This window comes from Geospiza fortis, unplaced genomic scaffold, assembly GCF_000277835.1.
Source record: "Geospiza fortis unplaced genomic scaffold, GeoFor_1.0 scaffold194, whole genome shotgun sequence".
NCBI classification, from domain to species: Eukaryota; Metazoa; Chordata; class Aves; order Passeriformes; family Thraupidae; genus Geospiza; species Geospiza fortis.
Window position 1 is genome coordinate 4,855,729 of NW_005054322.1, and position 26,191 is coordinate 4,881,919.

The 26,191-nt window shown below is 36.4% G+C and overlaps 2 long non-coding RNA genes across 2 annotated transcripts in view; one reads left to right on the plus strand and one right to left on the minus strand.

The window, feature by feature from the left end:
- The window catches only part of LOC102044792, a 63,079-nt gene that overhangs the window by 35,727 nt on the left and 1,161 nt on the right, over positions 1-26,191 (minus strand). The window lies entirely within an intron of this gene.
- The window catches only part of LOC115947848, a 15,765-nt gene continuing 11,055 nt past the window's right edge, over positions 21,482-26,191 (plus strand). The window contains exon 1 of the long non-coding RNA XR_004081692.1: positions 21,482-21,540. This is a non-coding gene — a long non-coding RNA (uncharacterized LOC115947848). The remainder of the gene's footprint in view (positions 21,541-26,191) is intronic.

The following is a 26,191-nucleotide window of genomic DNA, read 5'->3' on the forward strand; positions in this document are numbered from 1 at the left end:
TTTTTAAACTAAGTAATTAACAAATATTCATACAGTGGCTATAACTGGTCTTCATGAATTACCATGCAAAAACCCATTTAACTACAGAGATAAGGATCTCCCATTTTTGTAAATTCACTCAATGGTAAGCATAAAACGTTTTACCTGTTCACCTGAGCAACACTTCAGTGTAACTGAGCCCAGAGCTGATGTATGGCAGAATAACATCCACTTTAAAAGGGGACAGGGAGTGAAAATGGGTGGGGCAGGGAGAGGCCTTGTGGTGCCACTTCACAATTAATTTTGGAATGGTAACATCTACTTTTTGGAATGTAGTGTATTAATTTCTGCTGATAGAGATAGGCCAGCATAAGAACTATGCTATAAATTGCTGTGTGATAGGGTTCCCATTCCTATGCCATGTCTGTGTCACTGGGCAGCAGTTTTTAAGGGCACCCAGTAAAGATATGAAAACAGAAAAACTAATATAACTGTACTCTTTGTTCTAAAAAGAAAATGAAATTAAATGCAGATAAAATTTTAGAAGTTCCAAATAAGAGACTTTTGGGTCTATTTTATGGTTAATCCCTTGCTGTTACGTTGTTTTGCATTGATGTTACATTATTTAAAGTTTTGTGATTCTAGAATGGTTTAGGTCATGTAAATTGTTCAATGCAAAATCCCATTTCAAGTATATTTAGATTTTAGAGATGTCTTTTAATTGCATTGTAACTGGCAACTCTGTGTTGTCCTCATGTAATAGGCAGTGTCAAGATGACTGTATTCTGAAATAGTTATTAGTGGAAGACCACTCCAGTTCAGGACTATGTCTCTCAGACTTTCCATACTGACAAGGAAGTGCCAATGGTGAGCTGTCCCTTTGGTGTCTTCCAGCCCCCAGCTCACTGCCCTGGAGGAAAGCTCACTTTCCCATCCCCTTCTCTGATTAGTTATGCTTCGGTACTGCTGTTCTGTAAGCACACAGTCTTGGCTTTGCATCTGGCCTGGCAAGCTGGTGAAGGTGGTATGAAGAGGTTGTTTCCACAGACCAGTTCCACGCTGAAGTTTCCTGCACAGACTGGGCTGTATACCAACTTTAAAACCAGCCCTTCACCCATAACTTTTTATTTAATTATAGCTAGTTTAAAATAACCATTATAATATGTCTCCATGACCATGACATTGGATTTCAGCATTTTTTCGCAGCAGTATTTACTGTATTTAGTAACAAATTACTGAAATATCAGCTATGCTATTTTAAGTATCAGTTAAATGTGATATTTAATTAATTGTGTCTTAAATTTTGGAATAGAGAATCCCAGTGATATTAAGCCTATTTTTTTATTTACAGCAGATAAACCCAGTAGTATATAATTCGTTCTAACAGAAAAGCAAACTTCCTTTTATGTGGGTCAGACTTCATTTTTGTGCTCAGCATAGTTCACACAAGTATTGTTCGGTAGTAAAAAATATTTTGCAGCACAAACCTATTACATGTTCTGTGCAGTTGAAAGTCATTAGTAAATTTTCTTTGTTCACATTAAAGGAAGTTGAAAATATGCTGAATCACTTATTATTTTAATCCAGATGCTATTATCTATAAATATTCATCTTGAAGATAAAATGTTAGCTTCATAAATATCTAGTGAACTTCACAAAATTAATTACATTTCAAATACGTGATTCAGAGTCTAAGATTTAGATCTTAGGATGGGATGAATCGCCCTCTGGAGGTGCCCATTTTAGTTTGCTGACTTCACAGGAATCCTGCTCTGAACTGACTAATTCAAACTAAAAGTTAAGTGACTGACCTGTCACCTTCATTGAGAAATAACTGAGCATGGCGTACCACAGTAGATCTTGTCATTAGACCACTCTAAGAATGGCTGCCTTATTCCTCACCTTTTCTGTCAGTGTTCTTGTACTGTTTCTAATATGAATAAACACGATTGTTGCTGTTGCCATTTCCTGTGTATTGTTTTTTCCTGTCCTTTTCAATCTTGTTATCTTATCTTTCCCTGTTTTTTTTCTTTTTTTTTCTGACTCTTTACAGCTACAATCCTTTCTGAAGCTTTTCACTTGCTACCTCTCTGACAATCCTCCTTTCCATGTTGAAAGTATTGTCCTAACTTGTGATGTGGAAGATTGCTGGCTCTTCCTTTGATGCTGATACCAGTATTTTCTTGACTGATAGTATTGTAATGAAGACATAGAAAAAGAAGACTATGGCACTCATGAACTTTTTTATGGTTTGAGTAGTCAAAAAATATTGTTCTTCTGCCTTCATATAAAATGTCTTGGTTTCCCAATGTAATTGTAACTTAAACATGTTTGTAGAAATGTAAAATTAAATGTGAAGAGTATAAAATCCATATTAAAGACATAAAAATGTAATGAAATACAGCATTAGTCTTTATTTTAACAACTGAGTCCTACACGGCTCACTTGCAAAATGTGGGGTAGACTTACAAAGTTGCGTATTGGTAAAATCTGACTTACTAAAAGGTGAAATTTCTTTTTCTGTTCAGTAATTATTAAAAGGTCAACTTATTTTCTTTCTCCCTCTGGTAATATTTTCTTGTTATACCTGTTAAAAAATCTCTCCTTCTCTTGAGTTCTGTCTTCTCCCTTTTTTTTTGTTCCTTTTGTTAACCTAAGTTTGTGATTCCTTTCCACCTTGGTCTCTTCTAACTCTTTTGGTCCAATACTGATGCCTTTTTTCTCATATGTTTGCATCCATTTGCCTAGAATATTGCCTTGAGCATGATCATATATACCCAAGAATATATTTACTTCTAAATGCTGGATGGATCTGCTATTTTAGGACTTCCAGTAAAGCAGAAAAGAAACTTAACAATTCATCACAGTGTTTTAGGGTTTTTTTATGATACATATGCCTTCAGAGGATCAAAGTACCTTGCTTCCAACATCAATGGAATAGTAACTATAGACAGAGATAAACATTCCTGTAAAAATAAAGACTTATGGTACTTGTTCAATATAGGAATGCTAACTTAAAAAGAGCATGAATGAACCCATGCTGTGTTCATAAATGGTATGGCAAACATTTTCAGTTTTGTTTGCATATAAATAAAAATGAGAATTTTTTTAAAAAGACAACTAAAATGTATGCATGCATAAAATCAGAAGAATTTTTGAAAATCATGCTCTGCTGTAGCAGAAATACTGAATAATAGTTAATGTTTTTTATGGGATAGATACCTACCTATTTTATTAGGTATACTATATGTTCTTTAGATAATCTAAATTATTTGGATTGCAGTAAAATGAATGCCATGATAAAGCATAAAAAGCGATGTTCATAACTTTTGCTTTATATGTGTAAAATATAGGCAAAAATAATGGCACTAATAATAGCAATATACTAGAAAATTATTGTAGGTGTGAGTGAGAGTTATTTATGGTGCCCAGAAGTTTTTAACTAGTGTAGTTACCTGCAGGACTTTGCATAATTTGGAAGCCATTAACAAAACACCTTTGCCAGATGTGTGTACTGAGCATGAGGATGACATTACAGACAATGTTTAGAAAGCAGAGGAAATTCAGAATCTCTAAAATAGTTACACCAATGATGAGTTTGTGTTGAACAGTAGAAGCAGTAAGTTTTTGCTCAAATTAAGTTGCATTGACTGCAACTAAGTTTATAAAGAAAAACTATATGGAAATTATCCATAGAAAGCAAAAGAATATTAAAACCCATGTAAAACCTGATGGGGCTTTCTGCAGTATACCCTCAAATGATGCACATTGGCAGCATACATTTAAGTCAGTACTGGTTGCTGAAGATTTGTCCTTTATATTAACAATATAAGGCAATACAGATCCTGAAATAATCTGTGACTTAATACTCCTATTCATTTTACAGCAGAGTTGCTATGGACTAGGGCCTAGCTCATAATGAAAAATAATACAATTTTAACAATGGCATATTATTGTTAGAAGGAAGTACATCAAACTGACTTAGCACAGTTGTAGAAAACTAGTTTTGAGAATACTGTATTGGTGTAGCTTAAGTCACAAAACTATTACTTTTTTTGATAATACTACTAATCTAAAATCCAGACTTGTAGTTTGATGATAAGATTATTTCTACACTCAACTTTGTGTATTTTTGATTTGAGATTTTTGAGTGATAAAATCTCGCTTTGAAAATCAGTTAAAATATCTTTCTTTTTAAATCTGTTAGGAACGGTAAGGAAAGCATAGCTGAAAATACTAACAAAACAGGAAAGATTTCAGCAAAATAGTAAGTGTAACCATAGGGAAACATTTACCAGAGGAGAATCAATTTGAGTGAATTAAGATGTGAAAACGTAATCTATAAAGTCCTGCAGGAAATAATAATGAAAAAATAGGTCTTTCTGTTCATAAATACAGCTCAGGTACAGGTGGTCTTGAGAGATGCAAAACCACTACAAATTCCAAGAATTGTTCTTTGATTTCATTAGAAACAGGCCTGGCTAAGACATAAATAGAATATAACTATCTGTAGTTATATAAGGAATATAAGGTGAGGGAAACAATTTATAAAACAATCACCCTGCTTGCAGATTCTGCAGATCACATGGCTGGCAGACACAGAAATAATTTCACAAATGAAAATGGAAGAAGCAAAATCCATGAAGATTGCATTGAAGGTTTGATTCATTTGACTTTCTCTAGGCCTATGAGGGTCTCCATGATTATCATATATATGCACAGATGTATTATATTCATATTATACATACATATATTGCCATATATATGGAAATGTATGAAAAGTTGTAAAAGAGGAATTTGAGTTATGTGCAAGAGGTGCTTCAAAATAGGTTACAGGATTTTTGTATGGTACTTATAACAGCTGGAAGAAGTAATGAGAGTTAATTCAGTACTGGATCTGATAGTGATCAGGACAAAAGGAGATACTAGCTCTAAGATTAAGACCTTATGACAGTACAATACTTCTGGTTTAATAAAAAGACCAGAAAAAGTGTAAACATACTGTGATAATCACTGACAGAAAGAGTGACAGAATGATTTTGAAGAGTAATAGCAAAAAGTTGGTTCAGAGTAACATTGTAATAGAATAAGAGAGATTCCACTGTAAAAAAATGTTTAGTGAAGTATAAAGTTGGAGAAAGGAAGCGGAACTGGAAAGGAGAACTTTAAACTTGCCATCATGCAAAGAAAGAACAGAAAGAGAGCTCAGACCATGTGATGCTATCTAAGAAAGCCTAATTATCCACTTAATTAGTACAATTTTGCTAATATATTCTGAAAGTATGTGAAAATCTTAAAAGAATACAAGAAAGCAGATTTTTTTCAAGTTTCTTGAGCAGTTAAGAATTTTCTTTTTTTTCCCCAACAGAATAATACTGAATAAAAGGGAGTCTTAGGACCACTGTCTATGAATTGGAGCATTTATTTGAAAAGATAGTTGAAGAAACAGTGAACAATAATGGTAATTGAAAATGTAGAAAAGTGTCTGAAAATTTGAAGGGTTCTAGATTCCGTACCCTTGTTCTGCTCACTGGAGGTAGCACAAGGTAGCCAAGATCCTTTCCTACTCACAGGCTGAGAATTTGCCTGCTCTGGGGAAGTCACAGTCAGCCTAACACTGGTCTGTCCTTCACCCATACCAACAGCTCAGTTCTCTGTGCAGGTTTGAGATTGGCATCATATGAAGGTGTCTCTCTACCAGTTTTTGGCTGCATTTAATTTCTTAGGTCACACAGAAATGAAAATGCACCACAGCCCAGTCAAGAGCTGGTAGCAAACTACAGCTCATGTGTGCTTGACTAACCCACCTGCTCTCCTGAGCCAGGGTAGCCTCATTTGTACTGCCTGTTACAAGAATTCCTAACCCATGCTATTCCTCAAATCCTTCAGTATTTTACCTGAGTGCTTGTTGGCCTCGGCCAAAAGCACACCAAAGAGCAGGCTAACAGTTAAAGGGTGTGGATTATCACATGGTAGAGCTCAAGTATGTGCCTGAGCCCTCTTCAGCTCAGTAACACAGATGTAACCTTAGGAACTACATCCAGTTGGCAATAATTACAACTGTACTAGCTTGTTTTAAATCAAAAATGCAATGGCATGAAAACCAGTAGTCTTACAGACTACTATTTCTTGATCATAAATCTGAAAAATTGGCAATTAAGAAAGTCAGAGGCCAATAGAAGGGAAAACAGTACTTATCTGATGTGGAAGTATTTTAACATGGAAACTTGAAAGCCAGTCAGATGACTGAATATTCTTTTCAAGATAAGCAAGGTTACAATAAAGAACTCAGCATAGGACCATTTGGGTAAATAGATTTTGTTCACTATTAAAATGCAGTTTGGGTCTCATCTACATTGTAGGATAAAAGCCTGAAATATGCTTGTGGTATTTTATTCTGAGAAGGAGCTGATGCTGAAGTGGGCATGCTTCAATATAAAATAGTCACCTCATCATGCCCAAGATGGGATAAGGGCTCTACTGAATATTTATACATCTTTCAAACAAACTGATATGCAGTAATGTCTTGGAATGAATACAATGTCTTTATTACTTGGACAGGTGTTCAGTATGTGATATAATTACCATTAGGTTCCAGGTCACCTTTTGACCTGTGAGGTCACCAGTTATTTCCATAGTAATTTCTAATTTTACAGGTTGTAGAAAACTATGTGCAGGAAAAACTGCACAAAAAGGGAAAATGCAATTACTTTCATAGAATTCTTTGTGACCTGGGATAAAGTGCTTAAGTCTGAAGACAGAAAATAAAAAAGGAAAGGAAAATGTGGCACATCAGACAATGCTGGACCATTATCAATTAGCACTCAGTTGAGTATTGTCTTTTAAGCCACTTGGAGGTAAAGAGAGGAAATAAACTACTCAAATAAAAACAAATACATATTCTGAAAGCAGTCAGCTACTCTGGTGTGTGCTGAGGTAATAAAGTACATAAACGAAAGAAATTGGGCAAAATTGTAGGATGCTATAGATCAAAGGAAAATAGCCAAGAGTTTGAGATGTAAGATTAGGAGTAGGGATTTGGAAACAGTTCTTAATATGAAATTATTCTTATTGGAACACTGGTAAGAAAATAGACCATCATAACAACAATTCAGCATAAATTTGCCTGTAGATTTAGCATTTGGAGAAGTTGTTCTGCAGAAATGCAGGCAGCTTTTCTGGAGGAACAAACTGGCTGATCTGGCTTTACCATATTGCCATGGACCGGATGTGTAACACAGTCGGGAACTGCGTTATGAAAAATCCCTTTTGTAGTATGAATGTATGAATCTGTACATTTGGCTTGCTTTACATCAGTAGGATTATGTTTTTGCCAATACTAGAAGCTACATAAAAAGAAGGGAGAGTATCAACAAATAATATAAGAAACTGGAATTAGATGCACATAGAGAACAATATAAAGCAAATCTGTCACACATATTACATACCTAGCTGCATATAAAGAAATTTTCTTTCTTATAATGACCTTGTATTTTGAAAACACAGGTGGATTATATAAAATTACAATACTGTGATGCCCTTAAGTATAGTTTTAGAAAATTAAATGAAAGAGCCAAACAAAATATTTGAAGTTACCCACTTCTCTCTGGAGTACATTATATATGCTAAACCTAATGTCTGAAGTGCCAGAACTGGTAGTTCCTGTTTTGAGGTAAAGAGTTGCTTCAAGACTTCTGCAAAAAGAGACTCTGAAAAATCTTACAGCAGATAGGACAAGTCTGTTAAATAAGTCCTCACAGACTTCTCTGTTCATTGTGATTGTATTCAGTGCCCATTACTCCTGCTTAAATAATCACTTGTTGAAGGATTGCCTGTCTATGTTTCCTGAGGAAGTGGCGGGACATAGTTTTTAGGAGCTGCTGGAAGTATGGGAAGGAGGAGATAACTGCATTCAGAAGTTTGGCTGAAGGGTAGAGTCTTTTCTGGAGATTGAGATTGGGTGGCTCTGAGCAGGAGTGTAGGGCTGTGAGGAGTCCTTCAGCCTCTTTACTCATTTAGCCTGTTGAGAGCACACTTAGGGATATTTTGGCCATTGATAGATTAACTAGATTACAAAGAAGAACTACTGCATTTCAGAAATTCATTATGAAAGTACTCTATGAATAAACTATATGAATAATAAAAAGCCAAACCAAACTGTAGAAACCACTTCTGAGAAGAACTTTCATATGTGATTATGCATAGTCTGCGCAAGTGAAGTACAGCAAAGAAATGGAAAATCTGGGCAAAATGTCATTAATTGCTCTGCAGTTTATCACTTCTTCTACCCCTCCCCTCACCTCCCCTGCCACCCCTGCCACCTTCCTTCCAAGGAAATAATTCGAAGATTCCTGGAAGAAATCGTCTGTGGTTAGAAAAAAAGTAAAGAGACTGGGGTTTCTAATGGCAGGCATTTGGGAGTAAATGTGAATACAGATAGTTGCTGCAGAATTGATCTCTTATTATCTTAAATCCTCTATTTTACTTTCCTTGGTCCACAATATTTCTTGTTTGCAATATTTCATGCAAAACTCATTGAAAATAATGAAAATATGACATATTTTTACCACAAAATAGTAGTTGTGTAATCATCAAAAAGAGATTCCTAGTGTACTTCAACTACAAATATCCTTCTAACTGTGTTTCAGCAGATATTACCTATTTTGAGACAATAGAGATATGGGTTGAGAGTCAAATCTCCCTTCTATTATGCTTGATTCTCAAAGAAAAACTGGATTTATGCCTGTCTGTCCATCCATCTGTCCACTTATTTATTAAGAATATTAAAATTGTTTCAGCTGTTAAATGTAAAACTAAGAATATAGACAAAATCCTTGGTGTGTCCAGTTTTTTGAAGTAAAGGGAAAAAAAAAGAAAAAGTGGTTTACTTTGTATGCAAACAAAATTGTCACTACTGATTTCCAAAAAAAGCTACTGAAGAGATGTGGAGGTGTATTTTGTTTCAAGGGTCTGTGGGCCTACTGCTCTACAGTTCCATAAAATTTCAAGTAGTGTGGATACTACCTAGTTTTACAGATGAAGCAAAGAACATACATGCAAAATTGCCAGAATAAAAATCAGTGAATAAAATTATTTGATCTCTGTGTTAAAATAAAGTTTACAAAAGGAAAATTGTTTCAATTTTCAGGTGAAGGGGAATCCATAGGAGAACACATGAGTGAAAGTGTTTTTGGAAAGCAAGATTTATAAGGCATATTTCAAAAAAGTTGTATTTGTTTAGTCTAGAGTAGAGAAGACTGGTGAAAATAGTAGGATATCTGAAGATTATTGTGAAGAAGATGGTCACCAATGGTCTTTTGTACCCAGTTGGAGAAGGACAAGGAAAAAATATCTTAATTTACAGCCAAAAAAGCTGTAATTTGGAAAGGCCACATATTTGGAAAGTCCTTTTAAGTACGATGATAGTTAAAGACTGGAATGAAGTCATCTGGTGATGCTGCAGCATCTTCCTCATTGGCAATTTAGAACAGATTAGACAAAATGTTTCTGTTATAATAATGCTCTTACATCTATTTTCTTTCATAATTGTTGGCTCCACACAATAGATAACCCAAAACATTAGGTTGTAACTTGAAAAATAAATTTGGAATGTGGACATTAATTTGTATAGTCTGAACACATGACCAATCATCATAAATGCAGGTTTCTTTTTCTTCTAATGGATGTATTCTTGAATTTTGCATGCCTTTGTGTATTTTAATTTTCACTTATTTAAATTTAAAGTTTATTTATGTATAATTTCTATTTACAGATCATCAGTAAGGATAAAGCATGCTACCTGTTCATGCAAGCAGTGCTATTATTCTGCTTGCACTGCTTGGTTTTCTGGTCAGGAAGCTAATTTCAGCATTGCCAGTGCCCTTTTTTCTTGAATTCTAATTCTCTCTAGCACATGCTCTTCAGGTATGTATAGCTTTGTAGGTATTACAGGGAAATATTCTGAATTCAAAGCACATGTTTCTTTTAAGGCACATATAGATAACTAGGGTTTGCTACTTGACGGAATATCTGAAAAAGTCTGATTCCTAAACAAAACCAGAACTTTGATGGTGAATTTTACTTTCTGTGGTTAACAGGCTATTTTTACAGTGACAAATAAAGTCTGTTAGTAATAAAAATGAAACCTAGTATCTATGCTGTGATAATGGAACCCTAAAGTGAAATTAGTTAGTGATATTAGAAAGAATCACTTGTATTTCTGCTCCAAACCTCAAGTTATTTTATTTTCCTGTACTCAAAAACAGTATTAAAGAAAATGTATGGTTCATGTTACCAACATTCATAACCTTGATTAAAATGGGAAAAATCCATGTATATGCTTTTGTTAGAGCATAAAATATGTAACATAAGAACAAGAATATTGAAGGACTGAAGATCATTTGACTATTCAGAATACTGACAGAATTCAATCTATTCAGAATACTGGCTATTGTGTCTGTTCTCTCTTAGAAATTCAACTTGAAGAATGATGAGAAAAGTATTAATAATTATTACTCTGTTGTACTCTGTTAGATGCTTGAGGACTTATGTGTTTATATCAAACAGTAATTAAAGTCTTCAAATTAAAGTGTTCATCTTCCAGTGGTTTTTCTTATATTGGGTCTGCAACAGGAAAGGCTGTGAACATTTGCAAATGGACATTTTATTCTACCTTCTTTCCTCAAATTGTGTTAGAAAAGATTCAATTATTAGATGCAGCTGTATTAAAAATGTGAGTGTTGTACAGAGAATCAAATAGCTTTCACTCAGCTAACACCTCAGAGAGAAAAAAAGTAGCACCCCTTCAGTTTTGTGGCTCATTTTATCTTGTTATCTTGATAAGGAACCAAGGGGTTTCAGTATGACTTTTTTGTTTGATACTGCACCTGAACCTTTTAGATTTACCTGGCTTTAGTTTATGGTTTGTTGGTTTTTTTGTTGTTGTTGTTTCTTTTTGAAGTAGGAGGCATCTTATGCTATTTGAGAATTAACTTAGAAAGAGACCACCAAAGTCTTAAAACTTTTATGATGCAAGCCTATTTGAAGAAAGATTGTTGTTGGCTTGAATAGAATTATTCAAAAATATGACTCACATAACACTGCATCTTTATATTAATGCAGTCTATGTAGAAGGAGAACAGTGTAGGTCAGAGAAGTCTTTAGAGGAGCATGTCTAGCAAATAACTTTAGAATGCTTAAGTTACAGTTTTTTACAAGGATAGGAAAACATAATTCCTGGATAGAAGTGAATACTGCTTTTGAGAGGACTCTGAAAGTTGTGTGACTTGACTTCTCATGTAAGTCAGAACTGTAATTTCTGATCCAAGGTGTTTCCTGAAGAGAGAATAGTGGTTTTAAATTGCAAGATGCCTTAATCAGTTAAACAAATTGAGAAAAAATACTAAAGCTTCTTTTACTTACAATTGAAACCTACAGTTGACTGGTTTTACTTGTAAGAACTTGCTTCTCAACATGTATATTAATTTAAGAACTTTTGTAATGGAACATTCGCTTTCACAGTTTGAAGTTGCAAATGCAAACTATATTTTTTAAGCTTTCCCATGTAATATTTTATTGAACAGTTAAAAAAATGCTGACTAAAGAAAGTATTTCTGTAACCAGAGGGGATTTATTAGGATGAGAAATTTAGTTTTCCTTCATGAGGTCCAGTGCAACTACTACAGAAATCAATTCCCAGCAAGATGACTGTATCTATTTTGAGTAGTACGGTACACAGAAACATACAGTTAATAATATATAGATGGATATAACCCCCATTTTGAAAGGTGTTCATGAAATTATCATTTAATTATTTTGAAAATATTACTTACAGATTAAATATGGACATCCAAAACCAGAATAATTAAAGGGTGGTTAGGAAGAAAAAATATATGCTGTGAGGTAAACAGCCACATGCAAGGAAACTGGAATGATATAATATTTATTTAAGTTGGCAGAAGAATATATGATTGGAGTAGAATTGGTAGAACATGGTCTGCAGTTATTGTGAGTTATTCTATTTTAGCAGATTTAATTAAGTAATGTAATCCCCTTATTTAACATAACTGCAGCTGGACTGAATGAAGTAGTACAAACTGCACATCAGAAAGATATAGGTTGGAAAGTGTTAATATTTAGGAGTGTTAAGGTTTTTTGGCCAGTTTTTAGAAATAAATAAGAAAATGTCAGAATTAAGAAAAATGTTTTATTTGAAGAACTAGAAATTGCATTTCTATGCAGTTTTGGGCTCTCCAGAGTAATAGTGTGAGGTACAGCAACAGCATAAAGAGATAATTAGTTTATTAATTCAGTTTCTCTGTGTGTTAATTTATATAACCCAGTTTTCCATCTAAGTTGGCCAAAACACAGACAGGTACCTTAATTGCCCAGTTTTTATAAAGAGTATGAATAACTTTTCTGGGATGCCCTTGGATGCTTCTTTAAGTGGTTGTGTAGAAGTGTTTCATTGCTGGTGTGCATGTGCCCCATGAGTGCAAAGACAAGTTATTTGAACAGAAAGGTCCATTAAATGGTATCAGCAGATACTTGAAGCACCCTCATGTCCACTGACCTCAGGGCATTAATTAGCCTTGTGAATACAAACGTGGATGATTTAATTATTTCCATCATACCACAGAGATGGAAATCATGCAGTATGTGTACTGTGTGATTTACTTAACTTTAGTTGTAATAGTATAATTAATTTCATACAATAAATTAAGTCTCCTAATACAGACTCCTAATACCTCTAAGGAAATACAGTTTGAGGTAACATACTAGATATACCTCTTTGTATATGGATAATGGAGTCATAGGTTACTGGTGTTTAACATTTTCCCTAGCATGATTCTTCAGGGAGCAACATATCCCGTAGTAACATTTCCTCTTTCTGAGATGAAACAAAGAGCAGGGAAGAGGGGGAGAGAGTGAAGAAGACTTCCCTTAAACAAAGATCAGTTTATTTCTAAATTCTACAAGTAAAGCTATAGTTATGATTAAAGACATTGTCTCTTGTTCGGTGTCCTAAAAACTGTGATTCTGATCTTCTGGGGCATATCCATTATCAGGATCCACTTGTATTGACAGGGAAGTCTGATGGAGGCAAGAGGAACGTGAATCTCAGTACAAGCTGCTGCCCATGCATGTAGAAGGGATAAAATACTCCTCAGCAATATGACATGTCTTTGGTTCATGTATTTTAAAGTTCAGATCCTGAAAAGACTAATTTTATTACTTATATACTCTCTGCAAGGACCTTGATAGTGGCTGGCTTTGTGTTAAGTGCCTTATGTATTTATAGCCTCAATAGTAGTGACTGTATTTCAGCCTGGTGTCATACATAGTGCCGAGTGACTTGTTGGCCTCGTGGCTTTCCCCTCTTATTTTCTAACAAGCTGTCCTCCTTATTAGAAACAACAAACACCAGAAACAGGGTGTCTTCTACAACTGATTGCAGAAGCAAATGTACCATTCCAAATCAGTGGCAGAACCTTCTGTCTCTACAGGAAGGGTGAGGGGGCTAACAGTTCAGTGTCAACTATCAGTGCCTCAGCAATTTCACTTGCTATTTCAAATTCCAATTGGAGTAGTATCCATAATCTCCTAACCAATCACTAATCCTCAGGGATTTTGAACTGCCAGCCCGCAAGATGTCTATTTTTATATAGGGATCCATGCAGCAGAGAAAAGACATAAGATTCCTCATAGGAACTCTGCATTACATTACAGAGTACTACCCTTGAGTCTTTGTTGTGAACCAAAAAGGAATTTTCTGCTGACTTAGTGTTCACCCTGCCTCCTCCCAGAAAAAGTAGCCATCACCACAGCCTGCTTCAGAAGATAAAGCATTGAGGTGCAGTACCACAACAGATCATTGATTCAGTTCACACAGGTCTAAAGCTATATCATCAACAATTCTCAGACTTACAGAAACAACACCAGTTTAAAACATTTTGTGATTTTTTAGTGTTAGACATCATATTATCAAGAGCTTTTTACTTCCCAGAAGAGAGGTTGTAGATAACAACAGGTCAATTAAATCAGCCTCTAGGTCATCTTTCAAAATCAGTAAATCTCAGTATTTATAGTCTCTCCCAAAACATTTTGTGCTTGAGCTACATTCTGAAAGCACAGCCTTGCAATGACCTGGTACTTGCTGCATCAGGTGTGTGGGGTACACAAAGGAGTCCTCTCCTCATTAAACTTTGAATGAATTATACTCATTACAGTGTTGCCTTCTTACCTTGAAGTACCAAGGGTCTAGGGGACAGACAGATCTATTCAGAGACAGGGATTTGCTCACGTTCAAAATCTTTGTGATGTTCAGGAGATGCCTGCTCTCCATTTAAATATTTCAGTCAGTACTCTCTGCCTTGAACAATAAATAAATTTGGGGTTGTTTTTCAGGGACTTCCCAAACAAGTGCCAATAGTCAACATGATAATCATATATTCTTGTCAAGAAGCCAGTTAGGCGCAAGACCATCCTCAGGAGCTTTCATGTGACATACAGCTCTAAGTTAAGGCAGTCAGAATGAGGGAACATTTGGGATTAGAGCTGAAAATGTTAGAGCCTTGAGCCATTCTAACCTTCAGCATATCTAGCCATCATAGCAGGGAGTCAGTGGCACTGACCTGTCTTCCAGAGTCACATTTTTCAAATGAGGACTTCGAAATGTGTGCTTGTTCATAACAGATACAAATAGGTGTCCTGTTCTAACTAGAGGGATGCTGAGAGCTCCTGGCAACTCCTGTTTTGTTTAGCTGTTTATAACATGGGCTTTTTGCGTTTTTTTAGTCTTTCTTTTTGTCTTGTGAAACTTTCAGTGCATTCTCTTTACCTGCTTAGCCAGACATCCCCTTCTGAAATAATAATCAGATCCTGCAGCCAAACCTGGTATGATTATAGCTGATAGACAGGGCGTTGCCTAAGTGAAATCTGCTGACAGAAACTATTTTGCAACAGTGCAGATCATTTTGTGTCAAATAGAGTCACTTTAACTAGAGTTACTCACAAACCTGAATGAAAAGACTTTCTGTTTGAGTATCCTGGCATGGTCAGCCTCCCTTAGCCTTTTCTACTTCAATAGTACAGGACTGTTAAATAATTTTAACACTAAGTAGAGTTTACATAATTTCTCTAAAAGTGCATTTTTCAGTAATACCTGCTTATCTTCTTCTGTTCAATGATACAATGTACCTTAACTTGTAGTAAGATTTAGGAAAGGCTTTTGTTTATATTTTTACCTAACAATGGAGACCTGTCTTACCCATCTGTATAATTTTTTACTAATAGAAACTGTGTTTTCATGTCTGCCTGAGAAATATTTTTGTGTTTTGTAAAACACATGACAGGGAAAATGGGAGAATACTGCATGAGTTAAGAATCTCCTACTGAAATAATAGGAAACTCTCACAAGCTTCTGTGGTTTTCATTATGATGTTAACTGTGCCCACTTAAGGTCTACTCTAGAAACAATGTCCTCCTCCTTTAGAGGAGGCTTGAACTATTTTTGCTTCAGTTTTCTGCTTCCAATTTTAGATAAAGTTTACATTGATTCCTTGAGCTTTAGTTATTAGCAAGTAATTTTCTTGAAATGGGCCTGATTTCTGTACAGTGGCAAATTTTCTTCTTTTTATTTCCACTCCCCACAATTCTTTTAGATTCTGCTTGCAGAAAGACCAGTGGGGTTTTAAGAGCACAATATGCATGACTGCATCTTTTCCTCTAATGCACCTTCCCTAACAGTGGAAAAGAATGGCTCTCTCAGAATGTGCTCATCTAGGCTTCCAGTTCCCCAGGATCTTGGAAGGACTTCTTTGCAATAGCAGCTTCAGCATCTGCCACAGATAGCAGGCAGACTGGTGGTGGATTGGCAGAGCTAAGAAGAAATAGATATCCAGCCCTGGGGCAATTCAGTCCTCTTCAGACGCTGTAACTACAGCACCCCTCTAACAAACAGCAAAATTTGCATTTTCAAAACAGCAGTAAATGTTTTAAAGTCACAAACAGAAGGGATGGATGGAGATCAACTTTTCACCTTCTCTATCAATAAAAAAATAAGGGTGCATCAGAGGATAGTAGTAGGTCTGTTCAAAGTAAATAATAAAATAAATTATATTACTTTATATGCTTATGGGTATTATACTCACAGCATTCCTTTACTAAAGACAGTGTAGATTAACAAAGTTCACAACAATCTAAGGAGAGACTGCACAAGGCCCTGGAAGAGAGATCTAGTTAAAATCACTGACTGGACAAACCACATCAGGTTCAGGAAACCTTCTGAGCTAAAACAAAGTTGGTTGCTGGAATGTATGGGCATTATCAAATGTGCTTGTCCTGGTCCTGCTGTTCACTGAGGGAATATTTGGATAAGAAGTGGCTTTTGTCAGCTGTTGGACATGGGTAAATGGGCCGAGTGCATGCCTGGCCTGAACCAGTCTGACCTCTCTAGTATTCTTAAAACAAAGTTTGTTTATGAATCATGACCTACTCCCAGTCTTTGCAAAAATGAAACAAAATACTTTCAGGACTGTCCCTTATTTGAATTCAATCAACAAGAGTCAACCTTAGTCATTCTTATTCCTTTTACTGCACTCTCAACTTCCCAGTCTGTAGTATTTCAAAATTTTTTTGACATATATTAATGAAATGCCTCTACCTCTCTTTTTTTCTCACCTAATCTTGCCCTTCCTTAAATCAAACTTTACTCATGTTTCTCTCTCTAGAGTCTTGTTGGTACCATTGTCATTCTGAGTAGTGACTTTTCTTATTCCTTGCTGGCTTTCAGATTCTCTTTATTACAGAAAGGAAATCTTTGAGCCTGGCAATGAAAAGAGCAAGAAAAACAATAGAAAATCCATGGGATAGTGTTGTTTCCATCACAGTAATTTGGGAGGAGGAGGAATTTAATTCTCATCCATCTTAAGAGAATAGATCAAATCCACAGATCTGCGATACCGAATCTGTAAGTCACATTCCAAAATGCAGCAAGCCAGGATCATAACTATAGGAAATTCTCAGAAATAACTTTCCTTCCTCTTTAAACTTGGGAAGGTGTCCTGACAGTAGGTTTATCCTTCTAAGTCACTTTGCAAGGACAAGGAAGTTTAATGATGTCTCTATTTTTAGCAGAGATTAAGATGGTGAATTCTTATGTTCAGTTCCCTGGTTAGTCTGGAGTCTGTTCAGTTTTCAGTAGATAGGCATAGGTGCAGCTATAACTTGAGGAGAAGAATGGGTGAAGGAACAGGGAAGGATCTAGAGCTCTTCAATGCATCCTTTCACCCTTTCCCTCCTGCTGATGGTAAATCTGCACCTGAACAGCCAGTGCATTAAAGAAACAGCCTATCCTGATTGGCTTCTTACTTCTAGTGCCTCAGGTATTGAGGAGATGAAGGCAAACCTCTGTGCCAGGGCTCTGTCTCTTTAACTCTGTATGTGCACCAGCAGGCACAGTAGGGACCCATGCTGGTTTCAACATATTATAGTCTAAATGGCTATAAGAGAAAGGAGGGAAATCATGTTTTCTGTTACTTGTGTGGACTCCTGGAATGATTAATATGTGTTTAATGAGTTCTATCTGTATGCTTTCTTTAAATTAAAAGTTTATTTATTTAACAAGACCACTTAAAATTAATTATGAAATTAGGGCAGCCAGAATTAAGGTTAAATTTACTACAGTATTTTAAAATAATAAAAATAAAAATACTGTGCCACACATCTTTTATGCCAAAGTTTTAGATAAAGTCAAACCACTGAAGGAGTGGAAGTCACTGGCAGAGCATTTGGAATTATAACCTGCAGAATGTGGAACCAGCTTCTGATGGCTTTTCTTTTTCTCTTTTAATGTACTCATCTACTTTATATTAATGACTAGTATGTTCAAAATTGAAAAATCTACTGGGAGATGAAAAAGCAGGTAATTCATTTTTTCTTATTAGGTCCGTGAATGAAATCTGAAAGAGGATGAGATGTACTAGTTGTACAGTCTTGAAGGTCATGATAGCCAGAAACAATCACCTAAGTTCCCCAACTAGCAGTGATTCATCCTTGTTGAATAAATCAGTTTTCAATACAGTATGTTCTGATACGTTTTTTATTCTTACATGTTGTGTACAGTTACAGCTGTTTAATTTAACTGTGAAAAAATTAAGGGCTCTTTTGCTACATTTAAATTTAATTCAATTTTCCATCTAATACAGACTTGTATAAATCATAATTGGAAGACAAAATCATGGTTAAGAGAAGCCATTAAATTTTCTATCATAAGATGTAAAAATTAAGAATAAGAACTCCCTTATATAAATGATTAAATAAAAATTGTGCAGGCATGACATCACAATCTAGATAGCAAAAAGAATAATACTTTATAAAGAGGATATGTTTAATTGAATAAGAGTCTTTAAAATGAAAGGCAAAACAAAGGAAATATAAAACTGGGCCAAAATAGACTGTGTAAGACAAGGCTATTCTCTTTTCTGTTTTAAAAGGTAGCTAGAATTGGTAATTGAACTCAGAGACACCAACCAATTCACCCAGTCTGCCGACAACATGCACTTGTAGTTCTGGGTCCTAAACAAACACAATATGGGCCTTGCAAGTGCTTTAGAAAGGCCTGGTTAATAATCAGTTGTCAGGAGTCGCCTCTGACCCGCGCGGGCCCTCCTTCCCAGGGAACAAAACCCCAGCATCTGTTGCCTGTTGGAGCCATCGCGGTGCGGAGCTGAGCCCCTGTCACCGCGCCTGCCTTGGCTCACTGGCTGCGTGCAGCGGGGAAACCTGCGTCTGCAGCTTGGCTTCAGAGCAAATGAAAGAAAGCTGGGCAGCTAACTACTGAGAGCTGCCTCACTGTAAGGTAGAAGGAGATGACCTGGGGTTAGGTGACCCTGACTATCAAGTGTGTTGTCTTGACAAACAGTAATTGCTTGACAATTGCTCTAGGCTTGGGAAACATACGTTATCGTGTTCGTGCTGTATCTACTGATAGAGATTGTTTTCATTACACATACTGGATATTTCTAACTCCACTGAACCTACTGATGTGTGAAAGCATAGATAAGTTCAAACTAGAGGTCTGAAACTTGAAAGTCTTAAATTTGAAGGTCTCTTCTTTGTTTGAGTTGCTCCTTTTGGCTAGAGGATGTCTGACTTTAACTCAAGAATCAGTCTATGTCCAGTATGTCCAGCATCTACAGTGGTCTTTTCGAATGCTGGGTTGTTTTTTTTGTTTTCTTTTGTTTTTTTCGTTTTGTTTTGTTTTGTGGTTTGTTTGCTTTTTTGTTGTTGTTGTTGTTGTTGTTTTTGAATGCTGTCTTTGTTAGAGCTGGAGGAGTTTCAATGAAAGAATATCTCAGTTTTGTGTTTGGTGAATGCTATTGTCATAATTATTTCCCTGTATAGGTTTCAGCATTAAGGCTGTTGGACACATTAATAAGCAATCTACACTCAGAGCTCAGTACTTAAGGTATATGCAGGACTTCAGCATTAATTACATATTTTATACTTGGTAAGAAGAAGTTTTTTTTTTTTGGTCTGTACTGTAACAGAACTTCCTTTTGAGCTACTGTCTACAGTTACTGTTTCCTCCCCTTTCAGCAGAAGTATCACTGGTAATATAAATGTGAGCCTCTTCCAGTTGAAAACAATCTTATTTTATTTGAAATACAGTATTCCTTTTTCTGAAAACTTGCTGAGTCTCTCCCTGAACTAATCTTATCTTTTTATATTTTTCCTTACCCCTTAATAGGTCTGCTTAAGTATTGAGAAACTTCACAAGTACAAGAAAGGTGTAGAGAAACACATAAGATTTTTGGAAATTTTTGTGGGGTATAGATTGCTAAAATAAAAGAAAGGTAGGGTAGGAAGCATGCAATGTATAGCACTCATAGGAGCTCAAGTGGTTAGGGAGGTGTATTAAAGAAAGGCAGCAGGAGTCTGTCAGGGGTCAGTACATGGTCACTCATGACCTCAGGGGCATAGAGACGTAGAATCCTTGTGACATGATTTGCAAGAGAATGTGTGGGCTTTGATTCACTCATTTACACAGCATCAGAAAGTAAATAGCAGACTGCTTTCTTATTTGATGAAGACTTCAGTCTTCCAGATCAACATCTTCCATTAAACTTCTTATCTTTCCTTCCATTTTCATGTGCCTCTTTCCTGTTTCCAGCAGGCTCTCCCTCTAGAATGATGACTCTTATGCGTAAGAAAAGGACAGTTTTGCTATTACTTGTAAATTTGTTGTCATATGACACAACCTGTCATTATTTTCCTTCTTGCTTTCAAATGAAATATCTCCCAGTCTGTATGTTGAAATTTTTGTATTATTTGCAACTACAATTGTAGTACTTAGATGTAGTATACAGCTTTTTATTTGTAGACCTCAAGCTTCTTTTAAGCCTGGAATGAGATTTTGTTCCTTTAAAACTCTCAGAGCTCAGGTAATAGTGGCTGAGGCAAGACTAAACAGGATTTATTCCTTCTCACTGTTAGACCATTTGACAGATTGATACAGCTCTTCTAGCCCCTGAGTGCCACTGGCTCAGCCCAGCATTTATGCAGTGCTTTGTGCAGACTCCTTCTCCCAGTGCAAAACTTGCCCTATTCCAACAGGACATGGCTTATGGCTTCCTTCCACAGTTCCTACAGGAGGATTCCTGGGTGACATATGAGGCTTTTAGTGCCCTTTCCCAGTCAGGTCTTAATTTCTAATGTGAAGAGAGTGGAAGACTGGTGAGAATTTCAATCACCATAATTTTGGGTTTCATTTTTTATGTGGAGATATGATATGGCATGGGAACTACCCTTAAGAGAGACCTTCAGAGTTGGATTGGCCTCTTGACATCTGTTAGGCATTGCTAACTAGGCACCTTGCCTTGGGAACTGTGAGTTTTATATTTTGAAAAAGACAAATGTAGAGGTAAACAAAATGCTGCTAAACACTTATTTCAGATCTTGGATTATTTTTGACTTTTATAACCTTGGTATGTGTAGCATGGGCACATCCTGTAAGCATTATTTTATCTCTTAGATTCAGTGAGATGTAGGACAGTTTTAATTGTCCCTATCTTAGAATGGAAATGCCATTGGTGAAATTCTGAGTCAAGGACAGGATTATGGATTATGGCCCTTGTTTAGACTCCCATTCCAAACTTTGACCAAAGCACCATCCATCTTCCACCTTGATATAGATTTATCATCAGCAGAGTGATTTAACTTGAAGTGTCTATAGGAGCAGTAACCAGAAACCTGTGCTCAGACAGTAGGATGAAAGACAAAGCAATTCTATTCTTTAATATGTTAATCAATCCTGTTTATTTAAGCATATTCAGGAAATTATGGTAAGCTATATTAAAAGTGCTTAAGAACTCTATTAAAAGCAAATGCTATATTAAGTGCTATATTAAAAGTAAGTTATATTAAAAGTATAGTAAGTTAATTAAAAGTGCTCTTTTAATTTATTTACAGGTCTACTTTGCCTGTAGTGCTGAGGTATTGTGGTAGTTTGATTTTTATGATTTGCATCAAGCATGAAGCTTTCAAAGCCATGTGTCCAAGGTAAGTTATTTCAATAATACTGATATTTGTATATGTCCCTAAAAATATTGTATGTTTATGGGAGAAGTTTTCATCACTTTATGGAAGACTCAGCTCTGTTGAGAAGTCATAATCCTGTGTAAAGGGTGTTATGAAGCAGTAGGAACTCCTGGAGGGAGCTCTGACAGATATTTTCTCCCAGCGCTTGCCAGTGTAGTGAGGAAGTGTGCGTACTGCACCAGCTTTTAAAATAGTGCAACCTGATCCTTTCTTTACAGCTCAGAGGATGGGGGTGGGGAGTGAAGGTGAAAGAATAGGAGTCCATATCCTCCTCCTCATTTTGGGTCTGGTTTTCTTTATTGAGTGAAGAGAGCATTAATTGTGCCTGACTATTATGGGAAAGGATCCTTTGCTCTCACCCTTCACATTTCTTGTGACATAGGCCAGGTTTAATCTAGTCCATGTTAGGAGAAACTAAGAACACTTTGCAGTGTCATAATGAGATTCCCCCTCATTTTCATTTTCCCTCAATGGTATGTAAATCATTGCTTGTAAGGGATAAAAATCTGTAGGAGTTAAGAAACCAATGTGATTGCGCCAATGTGGAACTCCTAGTTAGCCTGCAGTGTTTATCGCTCTCCTTAGTGTAATAAAACTGAGAAGAAACACACTTCAAAACAAAAGAGGCCATCTAATTTTTCTCTATCTAACTAATAAAAGTTAAATTGACAAACTAATTTAAATTACTAACCAAATCTTTAAAAACAAGGACGGACAATGTGTAAGTCAGGAAATTGTTTTGTTGAGTGTTTCACTTGTGTGTAGGGTTTTAAAAGTTATCCAAATATAGGAGTTTATAGATTTAACTTAGAAAAATTACCAAAATTAATATTTAGTCCATAGTTGTGACAGCCAAACAGTACAGTGTGGTACAGTGGAATCTGTGTGAATGTCATTGTTTTATGAAAAATTATGTTAATGCAAATAACACACGCAGACAGAAATGAGGATACTAAGAGTCCTTAAAAAGTACAGTGGTCTTGATAATCTGTTTTTCTAGCTAGTGTTGACTAGTTTTCAGCATATTTATTTTTTACTTCTTTCTGGAGTCTAAAGGCATATTTCTCATCTGGTGAACTACTACTGACTTCCTAGTTTCCATTCATCAAAGTATTCATTTGTACCTGTAATCCATGCTAAGAACACTTTTTTGAGTCTGTGCTAGGTGTTATCTTGTGTACACAGGGCATAACTTCAAAATGTGTTCATAAGACACCTTTTGAAGTGATGCCCTGTCTAGCTAATATTATCTATACATATGTTGTATTCACAATGCTAACTGCACAGGTAAAAAAATACTAATGAAAACTAAAATGGTACTTTAAATTGTTACTTTTTATGAAGCATTAATGCCAAATTTGAAAACTGCTCTATTAGACATCCATCAATATAGGTAGAGGGTAAGACCCAGAATCTAAAAGTAGGTTCAAGAGAAGGAGCTGAGCAATATGAGATACTAGATATGAAACCTGCATAAGGGTTTATCCAAGAATGCTGTCAGCCTTCAGTTAGAAGTATCATGCCATCACTGGCCAACTGCTGGAAGGAAGCAAGAGTCTTCCTTTCTTAACCACTTTCCACAAAACACCAGATACTATAAAAGGATAGCTGGATCTATTCTTCTTTCTTCCTGCACCTCAGGCTCCATTTTTTAAAACATCTTTTTCTCCCCCTGTATTTTATCCATTGTAAATAACCACTACACTTTCCTGCTGTAAGCAGTACTGTCATATGGCTGCAACAATATAAAATGGACATTTTGGATAACATAAGGGCTGGGTAGAGGCTTCTAAAAAGCAGTAACTGGACTTGCAATCTTGTTAGTTATGCATGGCTGCTGCTTGTTAAAGTGCTACTGTGCAAAAGCTGAAACACTGGAACTGCCTGCTTGCAGAACCAGGAAGACTGTCCTCTCTGAATCAGTCGAATTTCCAAATGTAAGTTAGTAACACCATTTACAAATAAAAAGATGGAAATGTGTCTAGAGTTTTAAATGAAAGCTGTAGAAATCCATAGCATAGGCCTTTATGGTGATCAGAGAAAACTGCTTGTTATCATTAGGAATTATAGGGCATTAAAAAACAAACAGACAAAAACCCCCTGGGATCCTATGTACAGAATAAGACTACAAAAAAAAATTAAAAGTATCAGACATCAAATGGTACAGACAGACTGGTCACATATACAGTGATACAGCAGTAGTTGACTGATAATCTTTTTCAAGTGTGAAAAAAGGAAAGGAAGGGTCATTCAGCTAATAATGTACAAAATTACTCATTTATGTACTTTAGACAGCAAAAGAAAAGCAGAGTTAGATAAATTAATAACAAACAAGCCTTATTTTTATAAACACAAAAAAGTTATCTTGATCTTGCAGACTTAAAAAGCCTTCATACTGTAACATAAAACTGAGTAAAAACTACATACTGTACATATTAAAATACAGGTTTCAACTGCAGTGACTTAATACAAATTCACTCTTCTTTGAACTCTAGTAACCCAACTCTAATCTCCAGTGGGTTTTGAAAGTTAAACCAGAAAGGACTGACAGTGTGAGGAGGTGTGTATGTGTGTGTGCATAAACACATGCACACATATACTTTGTTACCTAATCGATAAATTTAAGATATACATATCTTAAAGGAGAAAGTAGGTTGATATCTAGTACCTTTATGTGTGGGATATTGAATTGACATTTGTTTATTATCTCTGGGAGTGTGACAGATCTGTGGAACAACTAATACCAATTCAAGGCCAGAATTTAAGGGGAAAGTGGGTTTGAGGTACGCAGAAATTTAGCTCATGGTGGCGGGAGTTAGCTCCAGTTCCTGTGCCTCAGTCATGAAGCCACATCCCTACCCAAGCTGCTTTTCCTATCCACCTAATACATCTAGCCACCTTTTGTTTTCAGAGAACAGGCAGCGTTGGGGCTTGCTTTGTACTGTTGCCACTTTAATTCTCTCTGTGACAAGCTGCAGAGCCGCAGGAGCAGCCTGGCAGCAGCACTCAAGCTCCAAGTCCAGCAGGAGTAGGAGCCCTGGAGAAGCCAGTCCCAGCTCTCCATCACTGGCCAGCCCATTGCTTGTGAAGTTAGCATGCTTAAGTTGACATTGATCCCTCAAGGGACTAGCTACCAGCTAAACAAAACTGGAGCACAGGGCTAGCCAAGCATAGATTCTCTGTGACCCTGTGTCAGGACCTGTCATCCTGTTGTAAAAGCCAGCTATGTTACCTCCTTGCCCTCTGAGACTCCCAGGGAATCCCCAAGTAAATGAAGAGGGGAGTTATTTATATGTCCTTCATGTCTCCAGACCAATCTTTTTTTTTCTTAAAAACAAAACAAACCAAAACCAACCAAAAACCCAAGAGATAATGGAGTACTTTAAAAAGGCATATTTGTTCCCTTATGAAGGCATACTACAACAAAGCAATAATAATTTGCTCTATTAATTATAGATAATGGAAAATGTGGCAGTATCTCTGTGGTTAAAGAACTGAGCATACTGTCATTGATGGTAGTATGACTGTTGTACACAGCTGGGAAAGGCAGACACATTGGAATATTACTGGTAGTTTGGAACATTTAGAAGCCAGGAGTTCTACTAAGTCTATTAAATATGCTGAGGGTAGAAATGCTCATTTGCTTTTGCAGAGGAAATAGAGCAAAGATACACCACAGCAGAGAAAGCTAGCAGGACAAAGGAGATACTATTGACTCATTCCAGACTGCCGACTTAGCAGCTAAACTTTGTTTCCTTTTAACTTTTGTAACAGTAGGAGCTCAAAGCTTCTCAGTCTATTTTCTGCACAAATAGAAACACCCAGACTTCAAAAAGTAATATGCTTTGAAGAGCCCCAAACCATTAACACATTAAAAACCGTGTGTACTATTAAACAAGGCTTCGTGGTTACTTGAATTTTGCACGAAGTAGATGCTGGTATTTTGGTAGTAATTTTTACACTGCTGCATTCTGGCAGACAATTCTTGACAAATATCAATTTGTAAAGCACTTTTTGTTGGTTTTGGTGTGATACAGTTTTATTGACTTTGCAGTGTGTAAGTACTGCTTCAATATTTTCACAGGCTGAGTAAACCCCACGACACTTTTTCCCAACTCAGTAGCATATTGCAACAAGTTTCTAACCCTATAGCATTACACTTGTAACACTGGGGAAAGCATATGATGTGTCATATTTAGATTTTGTCCTCGGTACTAAAGTCTATAGCCTTAAAAAAAAAATAAAATTATTGTCCACTTTGGACAATGGAGTGTCCAGGGCCATCGATATGACAGCTTCTACGCTGACGGCATCCCTGTCCCAAAGTCCCATCAAGACCGTGCTCCCCAGTAAGAGACCGGCCCCGCGTCTCCGCTCGCTCCCAGAGGGAGCGGTGTAACTTCACAGACACCCCAGGCTTGCAAATACACCTCGCCTCTCTCACGAGTTATCCCTTCTACAGCGTGCGCCTAAAACGTCACAGAATGTCACAACTCAAACCCATCGGCATCGCGTAAGCCATGCCGCTGCTGCAGCGTGTGAGTTGGATTTAACTTTGGATGCGTCCAGCCCCGGGCCCGGCGGGGCCCCGCAGCCCCCGCCGCCGCGCCCC